This window comes from Bos grunniens, chromosome 28, assembly GCF_055505025.1.
Source record: "Bos grunniens cultivar Pamir isolate PY7600 chromosome 28, Bosgru_T2T1.0, whole genome shotgun sequence".
In the NCBI taxonomy this organism is placed as follows: Eukaryota; Metazoa; Chordata; class Mammalia; order Artiodactyla; family Bovidae; genus Bos; species Bos grunniens.
This window is the reverse complement of record NC_141192.1, coordinates 26,214,581-26,226,689: the sequence shown is the minus strand read 5'-3', so window position 1 is coordinate 26,226,689 and position 12,109 is coordinate 26,214,581. Positions and strand designations below refer to the sequence as shown.

Genomic DNA, 12,109 nt, shown 5'->3' with positions numbered 1-12,109 from the left:
TCTCTTGATGCTAAGCCCACAGAATCTAGCTTTACCCAAAGTCAGGGATGACCCTGTCATCGGACTAGATGCACCTTTTGCAAGCAAAATCCTGCTTTCAAAATAATATAAACTCTCTAATAGTGGGACTTTTCATCTTGGCCTTTTCTGTCTTAAGTTTATAAAACCTCCTGCATATCACCATGGCCTTCTCAGAAATCTGTAAAATGCTAATATCAAACTGTGCTCATTTTCCAGATCTGATGACATATCAGAGATGTAGCACACAGCAGTTCCAGAATATCTGGAATATCTGAATATCTGAGGATGGACAGCTGGTTATAAGTGGTATATTCCAGCAGACCTGTTACAACATCTTTGCATTCTGCCTGCTTTGCAAAACCCAGTGTCCTTAAACATAATGTTGAGAACTTGTCACATGGCTCCAGTTAAATGCAAGGAAAGCTGGGAAATGCAGTCCACCCACCAGTTTACTCAGAAAGAGTAGTCAAGCTTGGTGATCATCTGGATATCTCTCTCACAGTTTCGAAAACACAAAGGAATGCACCCTTGAAAAGCTGAAATACACCTTCTAAATGTCTGATAACACAAAATCCAAACAAATGTCACAAAACGAATTAGTAAAAGCCAAGGTGCTTTAGCTACAACAAATAAACTATGACCTGGAACTGTAGTTACTCCCGTGCCTCAGTGGGAGAACATGAAAATGAAACAGATTAAACACAGATCTCAGTCAAATCTGACTTTTGACTTGGTTGACATTCAGTACAATGAGAAATCAATAGTGTGAGTTTTAACCACACCCAGAGTCAGAGATGAGTCACCCAAGGTTCTAAAGAAAGGGGAGATGCTCTGCTTTGTCCAATTGGCATCAGAACATTAAAGAACAGGATGATCTATGACCTTGTTAAAAAAATCCTCTGTTAGGACGTGGGTCTTTCCTGGAAGATGAAATAGTTCTTTCTCTTGAAATTCTGATATGACAGTAAAAGTCACATAAGTGAATCTGAGCACTTACTCTGGGCCAGGCAGCTCCCTTGCACTCTTAGTTTTTTTCACAAAGAGGTGGCACTATTAGCCTTACTTTAAAAAGTAAAGCACTATTAGATGTACTTCATCTTACAGATGAAGAGCCAAGACTTAGAGAAGTTAAGGAACTTTCCAAAGTCACATAGCTACTAAATGGTATAGTTGATAGACTGATCTCAGTGTGTCTAACACTGGAGACCGTGCGCTAAGGCCATCGCTTGGAAACTGTTAGTGCAAGGCCTTGGACCTTATAAGAATTTTTATTAAGAAGTGATGTGTGTACTAACAGCTTCCACTTATATGAGGTACCTGCTGCTGCTGCTGCTGCTAAGTCGCTTCAGTCGTGTCCGACTCTGTGCGTCCCTGTAGACGGCAGCCCACCAGGCTCCCCCGTCCCTGGGATTCTCCAAGCAAGAACACTGGAGTGGGTTGCCATTTCCTCCTCCAATGCATGAAAGTGAAAAGTGAAAGTGAAGTCGCTCAGTCATATCCGACTCCCGGCGACCCCATGGACTACAGCCCACCAGGCTCCTCCATCCATGGGATATTCCAGGCAAGAGAACTGGAGTGGTGTGCCGTTGCCTTCTCGGATACAAGGTACCTAGAACAGTCAAATTCATAGATTCAGGAAGTACATTGACAGATGCCAGGGGCTAGATAGTGGATGGGAGGGAGGAGGTGGGAAGGGGGCATGGAGACTTAGTGTTTTATGGGACAGAGTTTCAATTTAGGAAAGTGAAAAATTTGGTAGATGGGTGATGGTGTTTGAGTTACACAACAATGTGAATGTCCTTAGTGCCACTGAACTGCACAGTTAAATATGGTTAAAATAGCATGTTTTATATTATGTGACTTATTGTAATAAAAAACATTAAAAAAGAAGTAATGAATGATAATATATCTGATATTATCATGCTAATTGGGTGTTAGGGAAAAGTGAGTTGGTAGATGGATGAAATAAATGTGGTCACATACTGAGTCTTAGTGAAGCTAGGAAATGGTTCATGGAGGTCATGATGTTATTCTCTTTACTTTTTTATATGTTTGAAGTTTTGTGTAATATAAAAAAGATTCATGAATGAATATACAGTTATGTTTCAGGTTGAAAGAAGCTTTTGAGGTTTGACAAAGAGAAATTCCAGATATTTATGTCTGATCTTCCTGACACTCTCTGCCCTTAGTCTAACTGCTCCAGCTAGAATTTTGCTCTCAGTGGAGAACGGTGATTTGTGTTTTCTCTAGGTGATGGTGGCTGTATTTGCCTTTTTCAAATATCTTGGCATTACTGGTTTCCATGTGTGTAGATAGCCACACCCTTTCTCTTTAGTCTCTGCCCTTTCTCTTTGAAAACTTAAGCAGGTTTGCCTGTTCCTCACAGTTGGGCAATGGGGCTTCCAAGGAACACAGAAAATACCCTGACAGACAATAAACAGAGAGCAGGGGGCATGGGATGTGGTGGATTTAAAGAGTGAAGACAGACAGTTACTGTTATTTAGAGACCAGAAACCAATGTGAAAGCAGGAATTGAAAAAGGAGGAAGCAGAGACATCCATTCAGTTATTTAAGGGAAAAAGAGCCCAAAGTACATCGTAAAGGATAAAAATGTGGACATTTGTATCTCCATTAAGGAGCTTATTAATTAGAGTTGAGTTGTTAACTGGTTTATAGTTCCCTGGGACTAGAATGAGCCTCTGAGAGGAACCCAAGCAGAGAACAGCCAGTCTGGATAATTACCGTGGTTTGCCTGGGGGTTTACTGCAGCCTCACAGACAACTTAATAGCCAGTAGTGATGTTGTCAGGCCTGTGCTGCTCCACCATGAGGCCGGACAGATTCCCAGGCTCCTAAGCAGTTGCCAAAGTGGGCTCCTCCCTTACTTCTTTGGAAGTAAGAGACAAACTGAGTGGTCTTACGTGGCAGTGGCCCGGACTCTGGAAGCCTTTCCTGATGTGGGAATGCTCTCCCACAACGGAGGTGAGCTTATGCAGTTTGTGTCTCTTAACCACAGTGATGCACAGGCACCATGCCCCTCTAGTCCCAGTAGCAAAGAGTGAATGGTGTTTGTGCCAGTCAGAGTGTAGCCTCCTGTTCCTGTCCTTTCCTTTTCATTTCTCTCCCTTACTCTGTCTCTCATTTATGATCCCATACCCACTAGGATTGATGATTTCATTTATTTTCATCAGATCTGGACTCTTTAATTGTCCTTTAAGGAGGGGGGAAAAAACAGGCCAGGGGTGGCTAGGAAGGTAATGTCAATGTGCCAGTGCTGGATTAAAAAAATGATAGAAAAAGAAGGTGAGGACATACTTTGGAGTGGGCTTCCCTGGTGGCTCAGTGGTAAACAATTCACTTGCCAATGCAGCAGATGTGGATTTCATCCCTGAGTCAGGAAGATCCCCTGGAGAAGGGATTGGCAACCCACTTGGTATTCTTGCTTGAAGAATTCCATGGACAGAGGAGCATGGTGGGCTACAGTCCATGGGGTTGCTAAAGAGTTGGACATGACTGAGCAACTGAACAGCAACGACATACTTTGAAGTGGAGAGTGCATGTCCTATCTAAAGACATTCAAAGCACTATTTCAAAACAAATCCTGGCTTGGACAAACAAAATATACCAGAGGGTAGGTCTGTCCTGTGGGTCTACAGTTGGGAACTGGTGATATTGATTGTCATTTTGGGACCTACTCCATGTTTTTGTGGGAATGTTGCCTGGGTCTGTCTTAGGGTCTGGGTATGGATCAGGTAACTGTGGTTCAGATTTGGGGAGGGAGTGTCGCATGATGAGGGTGCGTGGATTTTCTTCTCTTGTTCCTGAGCCTGATAAATCCCTAGTGACTATGTGAGAGAGTACGTTTCTTGCCACACTGGTCTAGTGGCTCAATTGCAAAAAAAGATGAACCACATGTTTAGCAACCAATGTCTATCCCCTCCCTATACCTGCATTTATTCTTTTCTGTTTCCAGGTTTCTTTTCTTCCCCTGTGTAAAGACTGCTGGCTTGGTATCTCTGGACTCTAGTAAGTAATTAATACACTAATGGACATTTGAGTGTTAAAGGCTTAAAGTTGTACTTGTTTCAGGAATTGTTCCTTTGGCTTAAATAGGAAAAGGAGTACGTCAAGGCTGTATATTATCACCCTGCTTATTTAACTTATATGCAGAGTACATCACGAGAAATGCTGGGCTGGAGGAAGCACAAGCTGGAATCAAGATTGCCAGGAGAAATATCAATAACCTCAGATATGCAGATGACACCACCCTTATGGCAGAAAGTGAAGAGGAACTAAAAAGCCTCTTGATAAAAGTGAAAGTGGAGAGTGAAAAAGTTGGCTTAAAGCTCAACATTTAGAAACCGAAGATCATGGCATCCAGTCCCATCACTTCATAGGAAGTAGATGGGGAAACAGTGGAAACAGTGTCAGACTTTATTTTGGGGGGCTCCAAAATCACTGCAGATGGTGACTGCGGCCATGAAATTAAAAGACACTTACTCCTTGGAAGGAAAGTTATGTCCAACCTAGACAGCATATTCAAAACCAGAGACATTACTTTGCCAACAAAGGTCCGTCTGGTCAAGGCTATAGTTTTTCCTGTGGTCATGTATGGATGTGAGAGTTGGACTGTGAAGAAGGCTGAGCGCCAAAGAATTGATGCTTTAGAACTGTGGTGTTGGAGAAGACTCTTGAGAGTCCCTTGGACTGCAAGGAGATCCAACCAGTCCATTCTGAAGGAGATCAGCCCTGGGATTTCTTTGGAGGGAATGATGCTGAAGCTGAAACTCCAGTACTTTGGCCACCTCATGTGAAGAGTTGACTCATTGGAAAAGACTCTGATGCTGGGAGGGATTGGGGGCAAGAGGAGAAGGGGATGACAGAGGATGAGATGGCTGGATGGCATCACTGACTTGATGGACGTGAGTCTGAGTGAACTCCAGGAGTTGGTGATGGACAGGGAGGCCTGGCGTGCTGCAATTCATGGGGTCGCAAAGAGTCGGACATGACTGAGCGACTGAACTGAATTGAACTGAGGTTAAGGCTTAATCTGGAGGAATATTCTCTAATTATAGTTCTCCATGTATTTTAGCACTAGAGCAGTGAACATACCTGGGGAAGTTTAAAAGAATATATATTCATCTATTTATTTGGCTGGATTAGGACTTAATTGCAACACAAAGGATCTTTGTTGCTTCATGTGAGATCTTTCATTGTGGTGTACAGGCTCAGTAGTTGTGGCATTTGGGCCTAGTTGCTTTGCCGTATGTGGGGTCTTAGTTCTCTGACCGAGGATCAAACCTGAGTCCCCTGCATAGCAAGGTGGATTCTTAACCACTGGACCACCAGGGAAGTCTTTTATCTTGGGAAGTTTGTAGCAGTCATTTGGTAGATTCAGTTGATGGAGTTATGCAACCTCCATTTTTAGTTAACCTTCCTTTATGGAGATATTAGAAGGCTAAAAATAGTGGATTTTCAATAGCTTTTAACAATTATGGCTCTGGATGTGAAATAGATTTTTCCAACTGGATGGACAAAAATATGGAAGGTGGGAGGATGGTGGGGACCATTCTCTTGGTCCTTTTGTCTGTTTCTCTGGCAAGCAAGGAAGGGGAAATATGAGCAGCAGCAGCTTGTGCAGACACAAGCTTTCCAGTGTCTAGTCTTGATATCAAGAGGCAGTGATGGTTTCAATGGATTCTTTATTCTGCTCCTTGATTCTAGGGCTCCAGGCACAGGGATGTGATTTTGTATGTCTCTCTCCAGTGGCAGCCTCAGTGGTGGATCAATTTTATATTGTTCTGAGAGTCATTTCTGAAGGCCCATCTTAGAACCTCCTCCCTTAGCCCTTCCATCAGTTCTATAAACTTTGAATTCCCTGCATTAAATCCCTTTGTACTCAAAATACCTACAGTGCTTTATACTTTCTCTGTAGAAACTTGACTATTAGATCCTTCAAGTGGTTTATATTACACTTCACTCCTGAACCTATTTCTACTCCTAGAATCTGAATCGTAAGTTTGACATGAATGTGGAGATGAAAAATAAGGGCCCTGTTTGTAGGGAAGACAATGCAAGTATGCAAACTAAGTACCACAGACTGTGTCATTGGCTTGAGTCGGGCTCAGTTTTTAGTTTTTACTGGACCATGTGTTCCCTGGTATGAACATCAGCAGTGTCTTGTGGAGGGTTTAGGTCATTGCAGATTGTATTGGCAGCCAGGGCTTTAGTTTTTTAGCTGCCTTTGTGCTAAAAGGCAGATGAGGATGGGCTTCTCTGGTGGCTCAGATAATAAAGAATCTGCCTGCAATGCAGAAGATTTGGGTTCGATCCCTGGATTGGGAAGATTCCCTGGAGAAGGAAATGGCAACCCACTCCAGTATTCTTGCCTGGAGAATTCCATGGACTGAAGAGCCTGGTGGCCTGCAGTCCATGGGGTTGCAATGATTGAGTGATGAACACACTGGTGCTAAAAGAGAGGGTGGCTTAAATAAGGATGGGTATGTGTGTTTGCCTGTTGCCTAGCCCTTTCTTAATTGTTGACATAGATCAGTGAGGATAATGTAGTCATATTTCCTAGTGGGGAATGTAGTTTGGTGTGGAAATAATTGAATTGGTAATGAGAAAGTGGAAGTGTTGTTTTGTGTTGAAATATTCATTTCTCCCATAACTGTTGAGTAAATGTAGCCATTAGTGTATGCATACAATCTTCTTTAATCCTCTGAGTATTCCAGCAGCAGGTAGAACACTTCCTGCTGAGAAACATATTTGAGTACGATGAGCATTTTAAAAAGAGCATGAATCTGTTTGCCATCTGGGGAGGCAAGAATTATTCTTCTGTGTTCAGCATGAATTCAGGTGAGTTCAGGAGAGGGGGAGCAGTGAATTTGCTATAAATTTGGCTGCCTACTGAATTCAGCTTTCCTTGTAGCAACTGCAGCTGGAGATACTTCTGAGCAAACAATAGCGTAATAGGCAGAACATCATGGAAAGTGAAGAATACCTTTGATGTCTTTCAGACAAGGAGTAATTAGAGGTGGTGCCCGTTTTTGTACTAACACCATCATCGTTTCCAAGATGGTCCTGTAACCATTTTTAGTTTTCTGTGGAAATTTTTTTCAGTGCTTGGTTCTTTGTAAGCAAATGGCCTTGCTTTATATACAGAAAACATCTCCATTCTCTTTATGAATTTTATTTCATTCAATTAAGCCTCATGTAAATGGTTATTGTTGTTGTTCAGTCGCTCAGTCCTGTCCAACTCTTTGCGACCCCATGGACTTCAGCACACCAGGCCTCCCTGTCCTCCACTATCTCCTGGAGTTTCCTCAAGTTCTTGTTCATTGAGTCAGTGATGCTATCGAATCATCTCATCCTCTGTCGCCCTCTTCTTTTGCCTTCAATCTTTCCCAGCATCAGGGTCTTTTCCAATGAGTTGGGTCTTCACATCAGGTGGCCAAAATGTTGTAGCTTCTGCTTTAGCATCAGTCCTTCCAATGAATATTTAGGGTTGATTTCCTTTAGGATTAGCTGGTTTGATTTCCTTGCTGTCCAAGAGGCTCTCAAGAGTGTTCTCCAGCACCACAATTTGAAGCATCAATTCTTTAGCACTCAGCCTTCTTTATGGTCCAGCTCTCACGTCCATACATGACCACTGGAAAAACCATAGCTTTGACTATATGGACCTTTGTTGGCAAAGTGATGTCTTTGCTTTTTAATAAGCTGTTCAGGTTTGTCATAGCTTTCCTTCTGAGGAGCAAGTGTCTTTTAATTTCATGGCTGCAGTCACCATTTGCAGTGATTTTGAAGTCCAAGGAAAGAAAATCTGTCACTGCTTCTATTTTTTCCCCTTCTATTTCTCATGAAGTAATGGGACCAGATGCCATGATCTTAGTTTTTTGAAACGGTTGTTACTGTGTACCAAATATTGTCAATTCTTAGAAGAAATCTTGGAGGTAGGTATGATTATTTCCTCCATTTCCTAGATGATAAAATCAAGGAACAGGTAGATCAAGGAACTTAGCCACAGTTACACAGGTAGTGAACCAGGATTCAAAACCACGCAGTGGTTCTCCAGCCCTGCTCTGAGCCGCTGGGCCATAGACTGCTCATCTTTTGCTTCTTCTTCATCTCACAGAACATGCCATTTTCCAAGGCCAAGAATGTTGCATTTTGTATGGATTGTTCACTCCCTAAGAAGGCCCAGACAAGGAGACTTGGAGAACAAAGTCTAGCCTATCCTCTAGTCATGTACTGTGAGTCACGATGTGTACCCACTCGGAGTCTGCTTTGGATTAAGGTGCTGTCTGGGGTAACAGCAGCTCACCCTAAGGCTGACATCTCCATCCACACACTGGATCCCACCCCTTCCTGTCTCTTCCAGCACCTTGTAGCTTCAGTGACTTCCCAAGCATGGATAAGAGTTCGATATTTTAAAAATGAACCTATACTTCCTATATATATTTATTTTCTGAAGATAATTTAGCTTCTCTTAGGCAAGAGTACTACAAAACTAATGTTCAAAACCTTTCATTATCTTCATAGCCTTTTTCAAGGAATCTTTTGAAGTCTCTAGGTCCTTTCTAATTATAAAGCTACTCAAGAAGAAAAGCAAAGTCACCATGAAAAAAGTATTCGTTAAACCATGAAGCCCAACTGCCCTTTATAGCATTGTTTCTATGGGTAAGTGTGTGCTGAGTTTCATTGTAGGATGCTTAAAGGGCTTTTCCCTCTAACCTAGGGGGTTGAGGATGTGGAGTGATAAGTGCTGACCATGAGATGGTGGCTGCTTATGTGACCTGGCCAACTACAGCTGGGTATTTATAGTTCGGCACACTGCTATCCACTGGTTTCCTAAAGCAACTCTTGTTGTTGCTGTTCAGTTGCTAAGTTGAGTCCAACTCTTTGCGATCCCATGAACTGTAGCATGCCAGGCTTCCAAGTTCCTTCACTATCTCCCTGAGTTTACTCCAACTCATGTCCATTGAATCAGTGATGCCATCCAACCGTCTCATCCTCTGTCGCCCGCTTCTCCCCTTGCCCTCAGTCTTTTCCAGCATCAGAGTCTTTTCCATTGAGTTGACTCTTCACATCAGGTGGCCAAAGTATTGGAGCTTCAGTATCAGTCCTTCCAATGAATATTCAGGGTTGATTTCCTTTAGGATTGACTGGTCTGATCTCCTTGCTGTCCAAGATGCTCTCGAGTCTTCTCTAGCACCACAGTTCGAAAGCATCAATTCTGCAACACTCAGACTTCTTTATAGTCCAACTCTCACATCCAAACATGACTACTGGGAAAACCATAGCTTTGGCTGTATGGACCTTTGTCAGCAAAATGATGTCTCTGCTTTTTAATACACTGTCTAGGTTTCTCATAGCTATTTTTCCAAGGAGCAAACATCTTTTAATTTCATGGCTGCAGTCACCATCTGCAGTGATTTTGGAGCCCAAGAAAATGAAATCTGATTCTGTTTCCACTTTTTCCCCATCTATTTGCCATGAAGTGATGGGACCAAATGCCATCTTCGATTCTTGAATGTTGAGTTTTAAGCCAGCTTTTTCACTCTCCTCTTTCACTTTCCTCGAGACCCTCTTTAGTTCCTCTTCACTTTCTACCATTAAAGTGATATCATCTGCATATCTGAGGTTGTTGATATTTCTCCTGGAAATCTTGATTCTAGCTTGTGAGTCATCCAGCCCACCATTTTGTGTAATGTACTCTGCGTATAAATTAAATAAACAGGGTGATAATATACAGCCTTGATGTGCTTCTTTCCCAGTTTTGAACCAGTCTGTTGTTCTGTGTCCAGTTCTAACTGTTGCTTCTTATCCTGCATGCAAGTTTCTCAGGAGGCAGATAAGGTGGTCTGGTATTCTCATCTCTTGAAGAATTTTCTACAGTTTGTTGTGATCCTCACAGTCAAAGGTTTTAGCATAGTCAATGAAGCAGAAGTAGATTTTTTTTGGAATTTTCTTGCTTTTTATATGATCTAGCATATGTTAGCAATTTGATCTCTGGTTCCTCTGCCTTTTCTAAATCCAGCTTGTACATCTGGAATTTCTCAGTTCACATACTGCTGAAGCCTAACTTGAAGGATTTTGAGCATAATCTCGCTAGCATGTGAAATGAGTGCAGTTGTATGGCAATTTGAACATTCTTTGGCATTGCCTTTCTTCGGGATTGAAATGAAAACTGACCTTTTCCAGTTCTGTGGCCACTGTTGAATTTTCCAAATTTGCTGGCATACTGAGTGCAGTACTTTAACAGCATTATCTTTTAGGATTTGAAATAGCTCTGCCACTCTTGTCATCCTCTAATTCACTTTTTAAAAATTTATTTTCTATTGAAGGATAATTGCTTTAAAGAATTTTGCTGTTTTCCATCAAACCTCAACATGAGTCAGCCATAGGTATACATATATCCCCTCCCTTTTGGAACTCCCTCCCATCTCCCTCCCCATCCCACCCCTCTAGGTTGATACAGAGCCCTGTTTGGGTTTCCTGAGCCATACAACAAATTCCCATTGGCTATCTATTTTACATATGGTAAAGTAAATTTCCATGTTACTCTTTTCATACATCTCACCCTCTCCTCCCCTCTCCCCATGTCCATAAGTCTATTCTCTATGTCTGATTCTCCACTGTTGCCTTGCAAATGAATTCTTCAGTACCATTTTTCTAGATTCTGTATATATGTGTTAGAATATGGTATTTATCGGGAGAAGGCAATGGCACCCCACTCCAGTACTGTTGCCCGGAAAATCCCATGGAGGAGCCTGGTAGGCTGCAGTCCATGGGGTCGCTAAGAGTCAGACATGACTGAGTGACTTCACTTTCACTTTCCACTTTTCATGAATTGGAGAAGGAAATGGCACCCCACTCCAGTGTTCTTGCCTTGAGAATCCCATGGATGGAGAAGCCTGGTGGGCTGCAGTCCATGGGGTTGCACAGAGTCGGACACGACTGAAGTGACTTAGCAGCAGCAGCAATGGTATTTATCTTTCTCTTTCTGACTCACTTTAATTTGTATAATAGATTCTAAGTTCATCCACCTCATTAGAACTGACTCAAATGTGTTCCTTTTTATGGCTGAGTAATTGTGTATATGTACCGTAACTTCTTTATCCATTCATCTGTTGATGGACATCTAGGTTGCTTCCATGTTCTAGCTATTGTAAATAATGCTGCAATGAACAATGGGATACATGTATCTCTTTCAATTTTGGTTTCCTCAGGGTATATGCCTAGGAGTGGGATTGTTGGGTCATATGGTGTTTTTATTCCTAGTTTTTTAAGGAATCTCCATACCGTCTTCCATAGTGGCTGTATCAATTTACACTCCTACCAACAGTGCAAGAGTGTTCCCTTTTTTCCACACCCTCTCCAGCATTTATTGTTTGTAGACTTTTTGATGATGGCCATTCTGACCGGTGTGAGGTGATATCCCATTGTGGTTTTGATTTGCATTTCTTTGATAATGAGTGATGTTGAGCATCTTTTCATGTGTTTGTTAGCCATCTGTATGTTTTCTTTGGACACCATACACAAAGATAAACTTAAAATGGATTAAAGACCTAAATGTAAGACCAGAAACTATAAAACTCTTAGAGGAAAACATAGGCAGAACACTTGATGACATAGATCAAAGCAAGATCCTCTATGACCCACCTGCTAGAGTAAGGGAAATAAGAACAGAAGTAAACAAATGGGACTTGATTAAAGTTAAAAGCTTTTGCATAGCAAAGGAAACTATAAGCAAGGTGAAAAGACATCCCTCATAATGAGAGAAAATAATAGCAAATGAAACAACTGACAAAGGATTAATTTCCAAAATATACAAGCAGCTCATACAACTCAATACCAGAAAAACAAACAACCCAATCAAAAAGTGGGAAAAAGACCTAAGCAGACATTTCTCCAAAGAAGACATACAGATGTTTAATTCACTTTTGACATAGGCAGCCAGACTGATCTTTAGAAATGCAAGTATGATTAGAATAGTCCTCTTCTTAAAATCCTTGAATGGCTTCTCACTGCTATTAGCACAAGATCCTTAACGTGGCAAATAGCATGGCCTGGGCCTTGTCCAGCTC

General features: G+C 41.9%; 1 long non-coding RNA gene across 6 annotated transcripts in view; it reads left to right on the top strand.

Moving 5' to 3' along the window:
• LOC147343043 (uncharacterized) overlaps nt 1-12,109 on the top strand; it is a 268,552-nt gene that overhangs the window by 195,142 nt on the left and 61,301 nt on the right. For 4 of the 6 annotated variants that reach the window (XR_015156904.1, XR_015156909.1, XR_015156903.1 and 1 more), the window contains one exon: nt 3,994-4,046. The exons of 1 other annotated variant lie outside the window; for it this stretch is intronic. This is a non-coding gene — a long non-coding RNA (uncharacterized LOC147343043). Of the gene's footprint in view, nt 1-1,318; nt 1,846-3,993; nt 4,047-12,109 lie in introns of those variants that run through there. One more of the 6 variants, XR_015156907.1, reaches the window with a different exon arrangement.